The 10031-nt window shown below is 39.8% G+C and overlaps 1 long non-coding RNA gene across 1 annotated transcript; it reads left to right on the top strand.

Moving 5' to 3' along the window:
* Window positions 1–1672: 1672 nt before the first annotated feature.
* LOC123807404 lies at window positions 1673–8948 on the top strand. Its single transcript, XR_006783645.1, has 3 exons — window positions 1673–1745; window positions 8046–8098; window positions 8903–8948. It is a non-coding gene; the product is annotated as an uncharacterized LOC123807404 (long non-coding RNA).
* Window positions 8949–10031: the final 1083 nt, after the last annotated feature.

Below are 10031 nucleotides of genomic sequence, written 5' to 3'. Positions count from 1 at the left end.
GAGGTGTAGACCGACATCTCACTGTGGTCTTAATCTGCATTTCCCTAATGGCGAGTGACGTTGGACAGCTTTTCATGTGCTTATTCACCTGCCATTTATCCTCTTGGGTGAAATGTCTCTGCATGTCTTAGCCAAAGTATTGTTAGAAAAGACATAATGAAGACCCAGGACACTACCACCACCAGGTAGTAATGAACACTTCCCACCTTACATGGTGTGAGTGGAGACCACGTGGGACCCTGGGTTCCCACCACCGTCTGTGTGGTGCTATGAGAGGAGGCCAGTGGAGAATCACCACCCTGTGGAGGAGGACTTTCCCCCTCACCATGACCTCACTGAGGACAACAACAAGTCAGTTCTGCACCTTGTTCTCCTTTGGCCTTTGTTGGCAGGTGTGAGGTGGGGCAGCACTTTTCCTGTGTGACTTGGCTGGAGTAAAGTGGCTAGTTTCTAAACAGTTTCTATTTTGCCAGCTGCCCCTTTCCTCACCCTTTGGCTAGAAACAACAGGCTTTTGTTGGGGCTTTTACAATCTGTACCCATTGGCATTTCTGGGCCACAGGCTCCTCCAGTGTCTAGTCAGGCATATATGAAGCAACAAGAAAACCCGGTGAACTCACCACCATGCCATTACTTGGGTCCTGAGGTCCCTAATCTGTCGGTTTTTTAATCTCCACTTTTCAGGGTATTCTTAAATTCTCTTACACATGATGTTAAGGGATTTTAGTTACACTGAAAGGCTGCAGGGAAAGGAGGTAGGGATTATGTTGTTTTTCCTATTTTTCTGTAATTAAAAGTCCTATAACTAGACTTTGAAAAAACAGGCAAAAACCATAACATCTCAGCAGGGAATTAAGGAACAAGAACTCTAATAATGATCCCTGCCATGCTGGTCGTGTTGCCAGTATTAGGATAAATAATTTCCAACTATTAAAGTTAAAAAAAAATCATATAACCAAGCTTAGGGCATGTGCTCGCCCCACAATAGCAAAGCTGAGGCATTTTGGCCCTTACAACTTGCATTGTTGAATTAGGCTTCTTTATTTGCTGTTCTATCCCAATCACAAATTTTCTCCAAAGGACAATAGTTTTTTTCTGCAGGACAGGGAAGGAGTAATGGGAAGATCTCCCTCCCATACAGTATCCATCAAATGGGATCTGCAGATCATCCATGTTAATGCCCAATATCCATACCATTTTCCCTTTGGATAAACTTTCTAAAGTACTCCATCCCACTAACATAATACAACTCTTTCACATACACTAAAAACTATGTAAACTTAAGTCTTACAAATTATATATCCACATTCAAGTCAAGGAACTCTGTTTGATGGCCATTCATCCACCACTAGTTCTGCTGTGATTTCATTTTTATTTTCCACAACAACCAACAAGTAAAATTATTCGGTGATAGAGAACAGAAGAAGAAATAAGATAATTTAACACAAATATAAAAATATTAGCTGGATTATGTAAACAGAACACAATCAATGTATCAGGAAAGGGACTATAGATCTCATGTCTATAGCTGCTCACAAGACCGTAAATAATATTTCTCTCTCCTTTTCTCCCATACATGTACATATTCCTCTTGCCATCCGGTAACAACAAGTTCATCAGAGGATTCCTTAACATGGTGACCAAAACCTTTACCTAACTGAAGGGACTGAGACCGTGGCAGTCTTTCTCTTAAGGACTTCCATTAATCATTACTACTGGACCTAGTTGTATCAGGAAGCTCCAAAGGTAAATAACGCAGGTTTCATCCATGTTCTTTCCTGCCCAAATGTATATGAATAATTCAATTTCCTCATATAGTTAAAGCCATAATATCCTTTTTTGGCCCATTCACCTAGTGACATGGGGGACCCAAAGTTCTCAAGTAAATTAGTATTCAAAGTCTCAGATCACCAAGTCCTGAGAACAGGAAATAATGATGTTGAGACAGGAAGTAGATATGTAACCTTGTGAAGCACCAAGTCTGTTTTTTCATCTTTTAGTTCTAAGAACCATATATTCTAGCTATAGATGAAACACCAGCATATTTTGGGTCACTACCTCATAGCATTCATTATGTTTTTTAGGACAACCGCACAACATGGCAAGGTTTTGTCTCTTAGCTATGGTAAAACTGTTTCATCAGGATGATAAAATACAGAAGAAGACCAACAAATACCATTAGTATGGAGTCATTGCCTTATGACTTTGACATTGGGGCAATAGCCTTAACACTATAAAAGTGAAAGATATCATGATGGTGCATAAGGGCTTCTACAAACTCATGGATTATAGCACTGACAAAGGCATGATAGCCGTGAAAAACACATCCAAATCTAGAAAAATTGTTTGTGCCAGTAAAATCTCTTCTTTGCCCCCTTCATAATGGGAGGGGCCTAATGTGAACAATCTACTGTTGTCATGCCGAATTCTCGTGTTGGCAAAGGGTGCTAAATTGGGTGCTAAGCAATGGGGGCCTATTGGATGTTCAGCTATAGTCGGCTGCACATCAGTCTTGTTGTGGGGGATGTCCTTGTGGCTGAGCCAGTGCAGTTTCCATGTTTGCTGACATGGCTACTTTGTTCGTGAATGTACTGAGCACACTCTGGGTGGCAAGTCAAAGAACCTAGTGCAGAACAAGTCTGTCAACCTGATTATTAAGATTCCCTTTTGTAGCTCTGAACTATGAGTAATAATTTATATGACATAAAATGTTGATTTTTATTTACAGCCATCTAGCTGTATAAAGCCATTATGAAGTCATCTGGCTAATAAAATTACACTTCCTATTGCTATTGTTCCTTAATGTAGCCATGAAACTAAGTTCTGGCAGATGAGCTATAAATGGAAATATTGTATGGAAATCCACAAAAGTGGCCTAAAAAGAAGCTGGCCCAGCATGGACACACTCCTCTCTTTGCTTTTTTCCATTTCTTCTTTTCCAGTGCCATGAATGTGATTGGCTGGAGTCCCAGCCAACCTGTTAGACTATAAAGTAACCATAATGGCTACAGAGCAATTATATAGGTCCTGGATACCCACCTACCACTTCTTTTATGTTAGAACAGAAATCAAAATTTTTAAAAAATGACCTTTCATCTGGTCTGGTTACTGTTCTGTAGGGTTTCCTGTTGTGTAAGCTGAAACAAATTCTAAATAATATAAGATTCATTCTTCAAAAACCATCCACATACTATTGTCCTCAAAACTCCTCATCACCAGTTCCCTAATCAGGCACGTTCCAAATTTCTTATCATCTGACTAGACTACTGGCCACTACCCATGGTTAAGTAAGAATCTTACCACAGACCATCTTTCCTAAGCACAGTTGATGAAATGTGCTTTATAGAATTTGGCTCATGGAGTGCTTTTCTTTCTTCATTGTGCTCCAGGGTTATGCCTGAGTGAGGCTGTAGTGATCTGGGAATCACAAAAATAACATAGCAGGGAAATTTGATGGAAAAGAAATGAGATGAATATATTCCACATGTGTTCACTACCTGCATTAGACCACCAAATTTGAAATTCCTGAAAAAAATTATTTCAATTAATTTAAATTTAGATCATATGTCCACATCTTGTCCACATAAGTTGATAGAAGGTAAAATCTGGTCCCTTCAGATTCTTTAGAAAAAGGTAGAAACATTGACTCATTGTCCAACCACTCTGTATGCATGATGAGAGGTAATCTCCTCTTTCCTCTACAAAAAAAAAAAGAAAAGAAAAAAATCAAAGTGTCAATAAGAAGGGAGAATAAATGTTATCCAGACAAACATCATAAATGTCTATCATGGTTACTTTGGCAATTTCTACCTTATTAGATACAGTGAAATGTTATGGGGATGCTGATAAGGCTTTAATGTAAGATAGAGCCAGTTTAGGTCAAAGCTCTTCTACCTAGTTGTTGGTCATCTATAGCAAATTGCATGACATACAGAGCTCAGATTTTCTCCTCTGTATAAAAGGGTTCTAGTACAGAATTTATTAGGTACATAGCCTAATATGAAATGAGACAACTTACATAATACACTTAGCATAACAACTGATGACAGCTGTTACTATTCCAAGTCTCATTTTTCCTTTTATTATCTCAGAATGGAGTTTTTTTTACTTGATTCAAAATCTAAGAGCCATAAAATAAAATATTTATTCACTGTTGATCCTAATTTTGGCCTTCTGTGAAAATATTCCTGCATATATACATACTAGTAATTAAGAGCAAAGGACTTTGAATCAGACTTCAACCAGCAATACAATGCTTATCAAGTTATTTACCTTTCTAAATTTCTATTTCCTCATATGGAAACTGAAAATAATAACAAATGCTTCAAAAATGGAATTGAAGGAATAACTAAGTATGTAGATATAAAGCATCTAGTACAGAGTCTAACACATAGAAAATACCCTAACATGGGAATGTAATTATTATCATGATTATTAAATATAAGACATGTCAACTCAAGGTGTACTATGTATACAATTTTCTGGAAACATTCAATGTTATATGAGAGTAGAAAAATACATTTTCTTAATTCTACAATATTGTTATAAAACAAAAAAATGAGGCTGTATTTAATATTGCTCTCTGAAACAGCTTTAAATGGGCAAAGATAACAATCAATGATTGTACTATTACTTTATTATGGCTTCATAAAATGTACTGCATGTCCATAGTGTGCTATAGCTAACATAGCCAGCGCTTCCCCTTGGGGACTAATTGCCCACACTCAAGACCACAGACAAATTCTTATTCAATTAAGAAATTTATGTGGAACCTACTTATAACCCTGGTCTTTCCCCATTCTCTGACCCTGCTGAAATGCCTCAAAAAAACTAATACTAAACAGGATATGGAAAAGGGCACAAGCCGAAAGAGAAAGACCAACTAAATGATATCTAAAATGACATCTTACCAATATCAGCAAGGCAAACTCTCACACGAATCACACAAGACTATAATCATTCAGTGGGTACAACATGCAATCCACCAACAGCAAGGAGGGGGCTTATTCACAAGCCTCCATAGTGATTTATTCTCTGCAAAACTCTTTTAGGCACATTATTGATTCATTAATTCATGTTTATTGAACACCCACTATACACAGAGCTAATTACTAAGGAAATATATTCATAGCATAAGCCTCCATCGTTCTAGCTAGAAGAATTATGTGGATAGTCATTAATTCATTCATGCATGTACCCAAGGATTCAACATACATTTAATGAGGATGTGCTAAGTGCCAGACACTCGACTTAGGAATGGGACATGAAGATAAATAAGAAAAATATCCTGAAGTGCTCAAAGTTTGATTAAGTGAAACACATTTGCCTTCTTGCACCTGTGATTTCTTTCTGCTAGGGTAGTGTGTGGAGTAGTCATCAGGTTAAACAGTTGGGGGTAAAGAAAAGAGCAAGCTGGTGCCCAGATCCTGCTAAGCAGGTAGCCACCACCATCCCCAGGGAGAGGTGAAAGGAGGACACAAGTCAGAAGCACATGTTTTGTGATGGAGGTGGCATGACACGAATCAACTACATTGACCTTTAGAATTTAAAGAAATGTTCCTTGAACAAACAATCATTTCAGCAACTCTGGGGGAACTGGTTTCAGAAACCTGTTGTGTAATAGTTGACCAAGGGCATCTGGTGTGTTTCTTGTTTGCATTTTGCTGCATGGGTATGTTTTAGTCTGTACACTCCCCACCCCTCTTCACGGACTGTCTAAAACTTAATGTGTATGTCTGGAAGTTAATGCTCTATTGTGCTTCTGGCTCTGTCTGCTTCAGCTAATGGAGTGTAGAGAGCCATGGTTGTTTGCAACTTCTGTCCTCCCCTTAGGGACTCTAGTCAGTAATTCCAGCCAGTTCTGATAAACAAAGGACAGAGAGAACTGGCACAGTGGTTGGAAATTGCCTGTTCTGTGCCAGTTACCAGCCTGCCACAGGTCAGTGTCCTGAGGGAACGCAACGTGGGGAAGAACAATGATCACTGAGCTGGGCATTTGGTGAACAAATGTACCCTAGAGTAGATGGGTGACCTCTCAGAGCTAAATGGGGCCTGAAAGATCATCTGGTGAAGGGGCAGGTGAGGAAAATGGCAAGAGAATGTCTTCCAAAGACACTTACTTAGAAATGGAGACAAAGCTATGTTATTTTCCCCATCTTTCTTATTTGTTAGGGATTTATCAATATCTTGGATTCGTTGTCTCCAAAAGAAACCCCTGAGACAAAGACTTGGATGTCAGTAATTTATTTTTGAAGTATTCTCTAGAAACATAAATGAGAGAGTGAAGACAGTGATTCAGGGAGGGAGAAAATCCATTACAGTGTATGTTATTGCGTGGGCTCAACTCTGCAGGCAACTGAGGCTCAGTCCTGACAGAGACCCTGCAAGACACCATGGGAAGGGAGCACACCTCAGAACTGTCCCAGCACAGAGTGTGGAGTCTTTCCGGTTTACCCAGCAACTCCCATCCCCATGAATTGTGGTTTGCTCCCAAGGGCATGAACCTCCTACACATACTTCTGGGCTACACTGGTATGCCGAACACAAGCTCTGTGGTACTGAAGAAAACCCTTATGTAGAGGGGAAGAGATATGTAAGCACTTGAGGTAAAATGTCGAAACATTCTGGAAACTATCTACCTCAACCATAGGTGAACTCAGAGGTGGACTGCGGGGCTCAGGGTAGGGCATCGATAGTGTCTGCTACAGTCAGCAAACACGCACAGAATTTGCAATTGGTGAGAAACAAATAAAAAGATACCTAGAGAGGAGCAATCTTCTTTATATGAAACAGGAAGCCAAGATATGAGGTATGGTGAAATAAATAAAGGCTCTAACACAAGTCACCCCACCACTTTCTGTCTGCGCAGCCCTACATGGTTGCCTTAACTTTTTAGACCTTGGTTTCTACATCTGTGAAATGAAAGCTATAAGATCTATCCAATCTTGCTGGCAGAATTTTTAAAAAGATCAAATGAGAAAGTGCTTGTGTAGATTTTTGAATAAAACTAAGCATTATTATGCACTGAATTTATTTATTCAACCAATATTATTGAATGTCTTCTCACTCTATGTTAGGCACACTGCTAAACATTAAAGATAAAATAGTAAAAAAGACCAATAAAGTCCTTATTCTCACTGAGTTTATTGTCTTTTGGAGAATGTAGACCAAAAAAAAGGAAGTTTAATGAAGTTGTATGGACTATGATAGGAGGAAGTACAAGATACCATAGGAATGCAAATAGGAACACATTATTCAGGCTGGAGTGGGAAGGGGGCTACAGAAAGCTTCCCGGAGGGAGTGATGTCTTTGTGGAGTCATGAAGGATGAGGGTTAGCCAGGAGAACAGGAAGAGGAGAGAGTACTGCAGTAAGGGTTGGTGGAAAGAAGTGGGGAGAGAGGAGACTTGAATTATGTAAAGGCCCAGACATATATAAGAATACAGTGTGTGTAAGTATCTAAGAACAGTTTAGTAGGACTGGAGCTTAGCAAATGAAGAGTGGAAAAAGACAGGGGATGGATGGAAAGTTGGAGTCCCCAGGGTTAGATCACAAAAGGGGGTCTGGCTTTATCTGGAGAGTGATATGGAGTCAATGATATTATTTTTAAAAAGGAGGCATACGATTATACAGAAAAATCACCCTGGCTCCTACAAAAGGACCGGATGGATGACTACGTACTTGAGCATGCTGTTTCCATGGCTTTGTGCTGAGGCCATCCCTGGAAGGGGAGAAGCACAGACAGTCGTCCCCTGTCCAAAGCACCTGTTTCAAGCTTCCTTCGCCCACAGCTCCCCCAGCCCTCCCACCAACCAAGGTCTTTGCCTTCACTTCATGATTGCAAATACATTTTTTTCTTCCAGTAAAATAGACACATCAAATTCACCATCTTAACCATTTTTAAGTGTACAGTTCAGTGACATTAAGGACAGTCACATTGTTGTGCTACTATCACCACCACCCATTCACAGAACCCTTTTTATCTTGCAAAACTGAAACTCTGTATCCATTCAACGATAACCCCATTTCTCCTCCCTCTTGGCCCCAGGCAACCACACTTCTACATCCTGTCTATGAGTTTAATGGCTCCAAGTATCTCAGGTAAGTGGAATCATGTACTATTTGTTCTTTTGTGACTGACACATTTAATTTAGTGTAATGCCAAGGTCCATTCTCATTACAGACAGCATGTTTCAAAATTCCCTTTGTTTTGAAGGCTGAATAATATTCCATTGTATGAGTGTGCCACATCTTGTTTGACCTTTCATGGCACTTTGAGTTGCCTTTGCCTTTTGACTATTGAGAATAATGCCATAATGGACATGGGTATACAATTCTCTTCAAGTTCCTGTTTGCAATTCTGGAACTTTTTTATCTGTTGCCATATGTCATTTTTGACCAGTTCCACATATGCACATCTTTTCTTCTTTATTAGAAAATACATGGAACGTTGCAGTAGATACAGTTCTCTCCCTTTCGGCGTCATTTATCAAAGCCCGTGTCAGTGCTGTGTTTCTAGCAGGCAATGCAGAATAATGGAGAGTATAGACTCCAAAAACTAAACCCGGGATCCAATTCTAAAACTTTCAATGTACCAGCTCTAGAAAGTTAAGCATATCCCTTTACTTTAAGGTTCAGTTCACTCTTCTCTAAGATCAGAAGAATATGTCCAATTGAACAGGTGATTATACACACAGTAATTATATAATGTGTTATATAACCAAAGTAGTTCAGGAACTCAGCACATAAAAAGTGATCTTTAAAAAATACTGATTATTAATCCGGTACGCACTTACTAAGCTATTTTGAATTTGTATGAATCAGCAAGTGTATAAATGGAGTTGTCTAAATGTCAGGTCTGAACTAATTGAGGGTATCTTGTCTCCTGTGACCCCCTGAACTGAGGCAGAGGAAATGCTGTTGAGATGGGACCTGCTACGGCATCATACTGTAGCCTCACCCCAGGTTTGTGTGGCGCAGGACCCAGATGGTGCCTCTCCACACAGGCTACCAAAGTCAGCTCATTTGCCCTGGACACGGAACTGGGCTAGAGTGGGAGAGATAAGAATGGTGAAACTACTCAGTGTCTTGCCACAATCCAGCAGACCCTGGGTATGAGTTTTCCTCAGGTAAGTCGCCTTGTTTCTGTTCAGCTTTTTTTCAACTAAAACACATTCCCCCCATCATAATCCATGAGATTATTTTCTACCTCTCCCCATAGTCTCAATCTCTATTTCCATCAAATTTTTTTCTGGCAATTTTGCAAGCTGACTTAAGTCTTTTGTGGAATGAGGCATAATACAAACACTAGTACTTACCATGGTATTAGGATGTCAGAATATAAATATTTTAATTGGAGATTGACATGCTGCAAATGCTATTATAGTTTAAAAAATACTTCTTGGCTCTAAAAATTATTACTCTATTTCTGTCAATGTTTGATTAAACTAGAAATCCTCATAATACAACTACAATTTGTGGATGATAAAATTTCTTGTAAAGTTACCAAATCTCAGTCTCTCAGGTAAGTAGCAGGTGCCACCCCTGAGAAATAACCTCCCAAGGCAGAAACACGTGGCACTGCGTCACTCAGGTTTTAACTAAAAAAGAAAGCAAAACCACAGCCCCCAAATCAAAAGTCGGTCTACCAGCCGCTGTAACAGGTCATTATAGAGCATTTAGTCCATTGCATGTTTTCTTCAAAGTTTCTGGAGCTAACAGTCTCCAAAACAAACATCAAGGGATTGAGCCTAGAAAAGTACTTATCTACAAACACTTCCTTTTAGAAGGTGCTAATCAGCAGGCCACTCAACCTGCTGACTCCTCCTAAAGGAGCACCTTTGGCTGCAGGGAGGGCCAGGGCCAACTGACTTGGTGACACCAGTTCCCAGACTTGAGGGTAGACACTTAGAAAGGGGGACCAGGACATCAGACATCTTCCTCAAGAGACTGGAATAGGCAAGTGCCCATTCCATCAAGGTTCCCTTTTGTGGGCACAGATGGGGAATGTGTTGCTTCCAGTGGCGTAGCTGTG

The sequence above is a fragment of the Phyllostomus hastatus genome, unplaced genomic scaffold, assembly GCF_019186645.2.
Source record: "Phyllostomus hastatus isolate PE091 unplaced genomic scaffold, TTU_PhHast_1.1 phas_scaffold_46, whole genome shotgun sequence".
Lineage (NCBI taxonomy): Eukaryota > Metazoa > Chordata > Mammalia > Chiroptera > Phyllostomidae > Phyllostomus > Phyllostomus hastatus.
This window is presented reverse-complemented; position numbering and strand designations above follow the sequence as displayed.